This window comes from Suricata suricatta, chromosome 13 (assembly GCF_006229205.1).
Source record: "Suricata suricatta isolate VVHF042 chromosome 13, meerkat_22Aug2017_6uvM2_HiC, whole genome shotgun sequence".
Taxonomy (NCBI): domain Eukaryota; kingdom Metazoa; phylum Chordata; class Mammalia; order Carnivora; family Herpestidae; genus Suricata; species Suricata suricatta.
In genome coordinates this window covers 55,914,191-55,924,142 of record NC_043712.1, presented here as the reverse complement: position 1 = coordinate 55,924,142, position 9,952 = coordinate 55,914,191, and positions in this window count along the sequence as shown.

Sequence of the window (9,952 nt, the reverse complement as noted above, 5' to 3'; positions counted from 1 at the left end):
TTAAGAACTTCTTTTGCCTTTCTGCTTTTAAGATTATTTTCTTTATCACTCTCTTTTGCAAATTTAATTACAATATGTCTTGGTGCTGGCCTGCTTTTATTGATTTTTATGGGCGTTCTCTGTGCCTTCTAGATCTAAAAAAACCCTTTTCTTCTTCTCTAATTTAGAAACATTTTCTGCTATTACTTCTTGAAATAATTTCCTGTCTGCCTTTTCTCTTCTTCTTTTGGGACTCCTAATTAAAGAATATTATTATGGTAGATAGAGTCACTGAGTTCCCTAAGTCTATTCTTGTGTTGGATAATTCTTCTCTTTCTTTTTCTTTCTTTCTTTCTTTCTTTCTTTCTTTCTTTCTTTCTTTCTTCTTTCTTTCTCTCTTTTGTTCAACTTCAGTATTGTCTATTATTTTGTGTTCTAGGTCATTAATTCATTTCTCTGTTTCTTTCAGCCTGCTATTCATTGAATCAAGCCTGTCTGCAATCTCATTTACTGAATTCTTAACCTCTGATTGTTTTTTAAGTCTTTTATCTCTGTGATAAGGGTCTATTGATATCTTTTATTCTTTTCTCAAGCCCAGTGAATATCCTTATCATTATTGCCTTAAATTCTCCATCAGACATGTTACTTACATCTTTGATTTGATCTCTAGCCCTGGCTTTGTCTTGTTCTTTCATCTGGTACAAATTTCTCCATCTTGCTTTTTTTTTTTTTCTCAGTCTCTGTCTTCTCTATATTAGAAAATCCATTTGTGTCTCCTGATCCAGAAAGTAATGGCCTTATGGAGAAAAGGCCACACAGTGTCCGGGGTCTGGTGCTTCATGGAGTGTCTCAGATGTGTGCTGCATGTCTCTGTTGTGTTTTGGCTGCATTATCCTTCAGACCAGTTCTCTGCAGTGTTGGGCCCCTGGCTTGAATGTGGCAAGTTTTAACCAGGTGTGCTCTGGTGTGCTTGTGATATGAGACCAACTCCACCAGAACTCCCTGCAGAACTCTCTGGTCAGGAGATGTGGTGTGGGTAAGGGTTTGTGATGGTCTTCTGTAGCAGGTGCCTGCTACACTGGGACTGAGGCAAAAGACTGAGAAATGAAGTACTCTGGGAGCTCAGGGGGTGGAGTTTGATGTAAGCAAGTTAGGAAGCCAGTGTCTGTGCTGAGCTGCTTCCTTAGGTGACTCTATGTTTACCCTAAGGGTGAAAGAGGGAAATGGCACCAGCCAGCTCCTATGTTCCCAGAGAAGCATCTCCATGAATGCTGACTCTCGGGGAAGAGCTCATAGAAGAGCAAATAATCTCTCCCTGTGTGCCCCAGGCATTCACCAAATCGCCCTTTCCATGCTGTCTGTTCCCTGGTTGTTTGCCTTCCTTCTCTCCAGGAGCAGCATAGTGCCCTCCAGACTCCATCCCACCCAAGCCTGCTGACTTTTATTTATTTTTATTTTTTAAAAATAGTTTATTGTCAAACTGGTTTCCATACAACACTCAGTGCTCTTCCCCACAAGTGCTCTCCTCCACCACTACCACCTCTTTCCCCCCCTCCCCCTCCCCCTTCAACCCTCAGTTCCTTTTCAGTATTCAATAGTCTTTCAAGTTTTGCGTCCCTCTCTCTCCCCAACTCTCTTTCCCCCTTCCCCTCCCCATGGTCCTTCACTAAGTTTCTCCTGTTGCACCTATGAGTGCAAACATATGGTATCTGTACAGTTTACATTGTCACCAAGAGTGTAGGAGGGTGCCCATCTCTCCACACCCTCTCCAACATCTATAGTCTCTTGATGTGTTCATTTTAGCCACTCTGACTGGCGTGAGGTGGTATCTCAGTGTGGTTGTGATTTGTGTTTCCCTGATGATGAGTGATCGCCTGCTGACTTTTAAAACTCCAGGCTTTAGAATGTGAGGTGGGCAGGGGTTTGTGCTGGCTCTTAGGGGAGGGGCCAGCTGTGCGGAGACTTACTTAAGCTTGACTGTGAAGGGCAGTCCAACCAGAGTATATGTGGGTGGGGCTTGGTATAAACAAGTTAGGTAACTAGTGTCTGCCCTGAGCTGCTTCCCTCAGCTGTCTCTGTTTACGTTGCCCTCAACATAAGGGAGGGAAATGGCACTAGCCATCTCCTTTGTTTCTGCAGTGAGGGTCTTTGTGAAGCTGCCCATCAGGAAAGTGCTCTGAAGAAAATGAATAATCTCTCTACTGTGTGCCCCAGGTATTCTTAGATGCTGTTTCTATGTTGTCTGTCCCCAACCAGATTCTCCCTTCTCTCCAGGAGAAGGACAATGCCGTAGAGGTTCTATCCCAGCCAACCCTGCAGACCTTTAAAAACTCCAGGTTTTAGCTCCATTAGTTGCAAGAACTTAGAAAACTCAGTCCCTCTCCTTTTCTAAGCCAACGGTTTTGGGGGAAATGTTTTCCTTATGTGTTTCCCAGTGCTCATCTCTCTGTCCTTTCTCCATGACTGTGGCTCTGCCCACCCCCTGCAGCACCCTGGATCTGTTTCTCCCCTAGACCACATCTCCACACTTCCTACATTCTTCAATGTGGCCTCTTCTCTCCCTTTAGTTGTGGGGTTTGTTCTGTCAGTCTTCAGGTCTTTAGCGGTATTTAGGATGATTTGATAGTTATTCAGTATTTAGCAGTATTTAGGAGGATTTGATAGTTATTCAGTATTTAGCAGTATTTAGGAGGATTTGATAGTTATTTAGTTGTGTTCATTGAATGAAAGGAGCTTAGGATCCTCCTACTGTGTCACCGTCTTGAAGAATCTAAAACTGTTTTTTAAAAGGGAGGAAAAAGAGAAAACATATTCTGAAATAAACTAACCTAATCGGAAGGTTTATTTAGAATACACAAAACTGCTGTGTTTATTTTTAAATGGTATATATCTTTACTTATGAAGTAACAGATTTCATTAAATCTATTTGATTCATAGTACATGTATGTATATAGGTATGTGTGTCTGTATATACTTATTTGTGTTAGAGCCTAAGGTGCAGCAACAACTCTTATTTTATTTTACCACAGAGATACCCAAAAGAAGCATTTAAACACCTATGAGAATGGGAGGCGCTAGTTTCTCATCCATATTAACAAGAAATAACTAATTTTTTGTTTTCGTGTTATTTATTTATTTATTTATTTATTTAATGTTTTTATTTACTTTTGAGAGAGAGAGAGAGAGTGAGCAGGGGAGGGGCAGAAAGAGAGTGAGACGCAGAATCTGAAGACAGGCTCTAGGCTCTGAACTAGCTGTCAGCACAAAGCCCAATGTGGGGCTCCAACCCATGAACTGAGAGATCATGACCTGAGCCTAATTTGAACACTTAACCAGCTGAGCCATCCAGGGACCCCACTAATTATTTGGAATGAAATAATGCTCATTTTTTCCTCTCCCATCCTTTCTACCCATTCTTTTATTTTCTTTTCTTTTTTTCTAAATAGCATCCATGTTTTGAATTGCTTGGGTTTGGGCTTAACACATTCTTTTATTACACCTGTTTGGGCAGTGTATTTCACATTTTGCCATGTTGAATGTCATAATATTCATATTATTTGTATCACTTTTTCAATGCATCAAATTTTAGGAACTTAAACATGATGCATATAAATTATTATTAAACAAACATAATTATGTTATTTGGAATGATGTAATATGCGATACATGTATATAACTAAAACAAAAGTTGATTCTCAAATTAAGCAATAATAATACAGTACTTATGTTTACCAAGGCAGTAATCTAACCCCAACCAAGATAAATTATAACACAAAAAGTAAATAAACCTGTGATCTAAATAAAGAACAGTGGAAATGCTATTTTTCTTATTATAAGTAACATATAAAGTAACAATATAAACATTGAAAAACTGTATTTAATAAGATTAAAACATGCTAGCTAATAGGCTTAAGCATATATTTCTTTAAAAAGTTTTTTGTTGTTTACTTATTTGAGAGACAGAGAGAGAGAGAGAGAGAGAGAGCAAGCGGGGAGGAGCAGAAAGAGAGGGAGACACAGAATCCAAAGCAGGCTCCAAACTCTGAGCTCTCAGCATGGAGCCTGATGCTGGGCTCGAACTCACAAACTGTGAGATCATGACCTGAGCCAAAGTCGGACGCCCAACCAACTGAACCATACAGGTGCCCCAAGCATATATTTCTTCACAAAAGAATAAGAACAGAGAGAAATAAATAGAAAAAATAAAGTTACATGTGACATTATTATCACGAGTTTATTTTTATAAGAATTAGAAAAGTTTCATGTCTACATGAAATTCTAGTATTAGAGAGATTTTAATATAATGTAACATTAAGATTTCAATTCAAACGTGTTAGGAACTCCCTTATAGTACTCTATAGAATCAATTAACTAGCATGGACAGATGAGAATCTCAGTCTTTTAAAAGAAAAGAAAAAGAAAGCAAGAGCTAATATAACACTACTGAAAATATGACATTTATGAAACTGGATAAAGAATTTATTATTTCTAAAAAACCCATTAGATTAGTGATATTCATAAGAGAGACACGGTTATTTATGATATGAATATGGGCCTTAGGCATTCAACATACATTTTTTTCAAAAAAATCATTTTTTATAAAGAAAAATCTTTTTTTATAAAGAAAAGGAATGGCTACAAAAGAGACAGTAAAAAGAATACCTTAAATCTCACTAGACAAGGATCTATTAAGTGTCTTCTTTCCAAAAAGCAATGTAATTGGCATATGGCAGAATATTATATTATGAGAATCATAGACAGTTATTATTTATCAAAGCAGCTCTAAGGTATCAAAACTTAATAAAGCATAAGCAATCAAACCTCTTTGTTGGGTGACTGGATAGACTGGTCATTGAGAAGATTAATTTTGTAAAAATACTGAGTTAGCAGTGAATAGATTAGGTTCCAGTTAGGCTATACCAACAACTTGTTTCCAAATCTGCAGGTAACTATACTTCCTTTGCTTCAATTTCCATTTAATTTTATTTTTTAATTTTTTTTAAATTTTTTAAAACTTTTTAATGTTTTTTTATTTATCTTTGAGAGATAGAGAGAGAGACAGTGCGAGCAGGGGAGGGCCAAAGAAAGAGGGAGATACAGAATCCAAAGCAGGCTCCAGGCTCTGAGCTAGCTGTCAACACAGAGCCCAATGTGGGGCTCGAACCCACTAACCGTGAGATCATCACCCGAGCTGAAGCTGGACACTTAACCAACTGAGCCACCCAGGTGCCCCTCAATTTCCATTTTAAATATATTTAATGATTGCAAAAGTTCTATCTTAGGATTTAGGAAGTTTTAAATTCCATTAGGTTGAATCCTATATAACATTACAGTTTTGTCAGTGAAGTATCAAGTTTCACATGAGTTAGAAAGTAACTTATTTTTTCTAACAAAAATTCCATCAAGCTAATTTGTAGGCACTGACAAATTGATTCTAAAGTTTACAAAGAAAAGGCCTAAATAAGCCAACATAGTATAGAAGAATAACAACAGGATAGAGTGTATATACATACGTACATATATTACACACACACACACATATATATGTGTGTGTGTGTGTGTGTGTGTGTGTGTGTGTGTGTGTGTGTGTATCCTCAGGGCACCTAAGTGATTGAGTTAAGCAGCCGACTTCAGCTCGGGTCATGATGTCACGGTCCGTGAATCTGAGCCCTGCGTCAGGCTCTGTGTTGACAGCTCAGACAGAGCCTGGAGCCTGCTTCGGATTCTGTCTCCTTCTCTCTCTGTTCCTCCCCCCGCAACTCGCCTCTCTTTCAAAAATAAATAAATATTAAATATATATCTATGCATGCATACATATCTATTTACATTTATTTTATATAATTATGTGTGTATACACCCATGCACACATGTACTTATATTTATAGTTTGTAAGGTGGTGCTATACCAGGTGCTTGAGATAAAACATTGCTTTAAATTTCAAGAATTAAAGTTTTCTCCATTGAATGCTGTAGTTGGGATGCTGGGATGATGGATAAGTTGCATGCTAGATTTGGTGGTACTGCTAAGTAATCTTCAGGAACTATTCCGTTATCTACATATCTGCCTCTTCCCCAACACACATACTTTCCCAGTGATGGAATTATGTTTGGACATTGAATCAAAAGAAAAGGTTTATAGGTGTATATTCTGTTTTCCCCCCAAAATCATTTCCTTGAGTAAAAAAATTGCAATATAAAGGAGGGAAAAACAAGCAAGCAAACAAACAAGCAAGACTTTTAGTTCTATGCTCTTCCTTCCAATATCGAACACAGGCATGTGATAACATGATATTGGAAACAATGCAGCAATGTGCCTAACATAATACTTAGTAAACATGAGGTCTTGACCTGCCCGTCTTACTATGAAAATGAAGCACCAATAACAAGGTGTGAGAAATCATCTATAAAAGTATGTAGCTATATTTATTCAACATAATGAAACATTTTAAAGGGTTAGTTTAGTGGTTTCATTAGCAGCAGTTAGTTGGTCAAACTCTTATTTACAATCAAAGTTCAGAAAGACAAGATTTAATTAACTGAAGATCTCATACCTGTCTACTGGTATTCAATCTGAATAAACAAAATAAAAGTAGGTCCATCCATGTGTACTGTTTTACATAAAAATATGGTGTAAAATAAAATTAGCTAATATTGATGAACCAGTTAAAGAAAGGGAACTAAAAGAAGACCATGAACCAGCGGGAAAATGGCCAGTAGTTGCAGATTTAATTTACAAAAATGATGGGGAATAGTTGCATTGGGTTTATTTCTCTGGATAATTTCCTTTTCCTTTCTCTGTCTCTCTGTCTCTCTGTCTCTCTGTCTCTCTGTCTGTCTGTCTTTTTTCCTAACTGGCTATCTCTTACAATATTAGTATAGTAGTGATCTGAGTATCACCTCACTATGCAATTGTAATGTGACCCATTGATTTGCAAACAAATATCTCTTGTTAATTTGTAACAGCTTTCAGAATAGCATGAGCAAGATTTAAGTTTCCTTTACTAAAGAGTATCTGTTATCAGGATTTGTTTATAGCTTAATCTTTAAATATTGTCCACATGTCCCTATTTAGCATATCTCGTTTTAAAATCAAAACAATTAGACAGAAAACACTAATTTGGACATGTTTATAATTTTAATTCTGTAATATAAGATCTAAATGGTGACTTACAAGTCATTTCCATATTTTAACCTTTTTGAATAGCCGTACTCACGAGTGGGATTTACAACATTAGGCACGCTTGACAATGGAAGGCCTTGATGCCAAGTCCAGAATCTGTTTTCCAAACAGATGCCGAAACTTTGCAGCTCCACGTAAACTCCTAATTGCCCAGCAGCCTTTCTAAATGACTTGTTCTAATTCCTCTGCAGACTATACTTCCAATTTTTAATAAATTTATTTAATAGCTATGAATGTCTCTCAAACTTTCCATTTTTCAAGCATGAAATTCATAGAGAGATTATTTTGTGTAATTCTGAGAGCATGCCCTTGTCACTCACTGTATCCTGAAAACCAGTGTGTTCCCTTTCTAAAATCCCTGTTAATCTGTCACTGGGTAATGTTGAAATAAAGAAGCAGCCAACACTGGCAAAAGTATTAAAGTGATCATTGTTGAATAATCTATGTCTCTTCTCAGTTTGTTAATCATGGAAAAAATACATCATTTCCAAGTATAAAGTCTTTTGTTGCTATATATAGGCAGCATCTTCCAAATCAAATAGATACTTTAAACAATAAGAGGCACAGAAAGGCAATAGAAATTGCCAGCTACCCTTTGTTCTCTCTAGAAACTAGATCAACATGGAAAGAAACAAAGATTTGGTTACATCTTGGTGTGTGATTTGGGAACAAGCACCATTGGATTAATTTTCTAAATCTAGGATGTTCTTAAAAACATGTAAATATATTTTAAACAATAAAAATATAACTATGAAAAACAGATAAATTCCATATTTTACACCAGGTTAAGAGACAGCAAAGACTGTTGTGCTAAGTGTTGATATGTAAAAATTCTATATATATGAAATCTATGCCAATTTACATTATGTAGCCTAATTTGAGAACATCATTATCCACTATTCAGTTTTGGTGGATTCTAATTTATCTGTTGTTTTATTAGTTTGTGTTATTGGGGTAATATGGGGGTATTTAAGAAACCACTGCCAAATAAAAAGTTGTGAATATTTGTTCCCCTGCTTTTTTCCTAAGAGATTTATATCTTAAGTTTTAAGTTTAGCATTCGCTCAATTTTGAATTTTGTTTTTGCATATGCTATTTGATAAAGGTCTACACTTCATTCTTTTGCAAACATATATCCAGTTTTCCCAGCACTGCTGTTTGAACAGACTCTTCTCATTAACTGACTTGGCACCATTGTGAAAATTCAATTTAGCATAGATTTAGGAGTTTATTTGTGGATATTCCATTTTATTCTGATGGACAATATGTCTATCTAATTGTCATCAAGGCACATAATGACACTGTCAAAATTAAAAAATACTAGTAAAGGTAAATAAACACTCAGAAAACACTAATTTTGTAATTTGATGGCTGTGTCAACCACTTATCTGCTGCATAAAAGTAAAATGGAAAGTACTACAAAACTACAGCTGCTATAATTTGTTAATGAATACACAATATAAAACTTGGTGAACTGTGACATCAAGAATGAAAAGAGGGGGAGTAAATGGGCAGAGTTGTCAGATTCTCAACTAGAGAGGGATTGTAATTACTGATACAACCTCTATGAAAAAAACATCCTGTGTTTTTTTTTTTTATCAGAAATGTAAATAGTAGTATCTCTGCTCTGCAAACCTGGTTTGCCTTTTTGTGCTTTTCTTTTCTCACCTGAGAGAAATATAAACCCCTATCATAGTAGCCAGCATTAATTTGGGGTCTCTGTTACCAGTAGTTGAGCACAAGTTGCACCTGATACAAAGTTATTAGTACAGTTAATTAACTGTTGTTTCTATGAAGTTGGAACAAGACAGAAGAGAAACCACTAGGAAGGTTAAGGACATTAATTTATTCAACCATACTAAGAACTTAATATAGGCCTCAAAAATAGTAAATTATTTATTATGTAGCAGTGAAAAGACAGATATGGTATGTGTCACTGTAGAGTTTATGGCCTAACTGATGTGGGGAACAAAGGAAGAAGAAAAAAAAAATCCTTACAACTTACAGCCCATTGACAAGTCCTTGAGACAGGCAGAGCTGACCCTCTTCTAGGAAGTCAACTGCCTTGCTGTTAATACTTTGCTAAGGGCAAAAGCAACCTTATCTTAGTATTAACCCAAACTCCAGGACCTTGTAAGTCTCCTTTAACATACAAAAATTCCTTCAGAAACTTCCTTTATCTCTAACCCCCCAAGATATATATTAGCAATCATCCTCCAAGAATATGGCCCACTGATGTACACCTGAAGGGTGTTATAACTAAGGTTTTATGAGATAGTAATAAATGACCTTTCCCTAAAAATAACTAGTCCCCTCAAGGTCCTGGAAACCTTGCTTCCAAAATTCCTTTGAGACTTATCCCTAACCCCCTCCTAACTTGGAAGTTTATAATCAGTCACTCCTGACAACCCCAGTGCAGTTCTTCCTGCCCAGGTGTTCTGTCCTTGTGATGAGGGAGCCTCAAGCTGACAGTAAAGTACAAGCTAACAGCACCCCTGCCCCTCCATGTGGGACATGTGTGACATTCTTCAGGAACTCCTGGATGCCCAAGAACAAATGAAAGGAAAGAAAATGGCTGGTTAACTGATAGAGTTCACAGTCATGTAGGACATGAGTTTCCTTTCAGTTTACCAATATCTTAGTAAATTATAAAAAACGTGCAATCTAATCAATAGCTTAGTCTCCAGAAACCTATAGCCTGTTTCCTGGAGCCCCAACGTCACCCTCCCCCATAGTGCTGTGGGGAACAAAGGCAAGAAGGAAATGGCAAGTAAAAATAAAATTTCCTTATAAC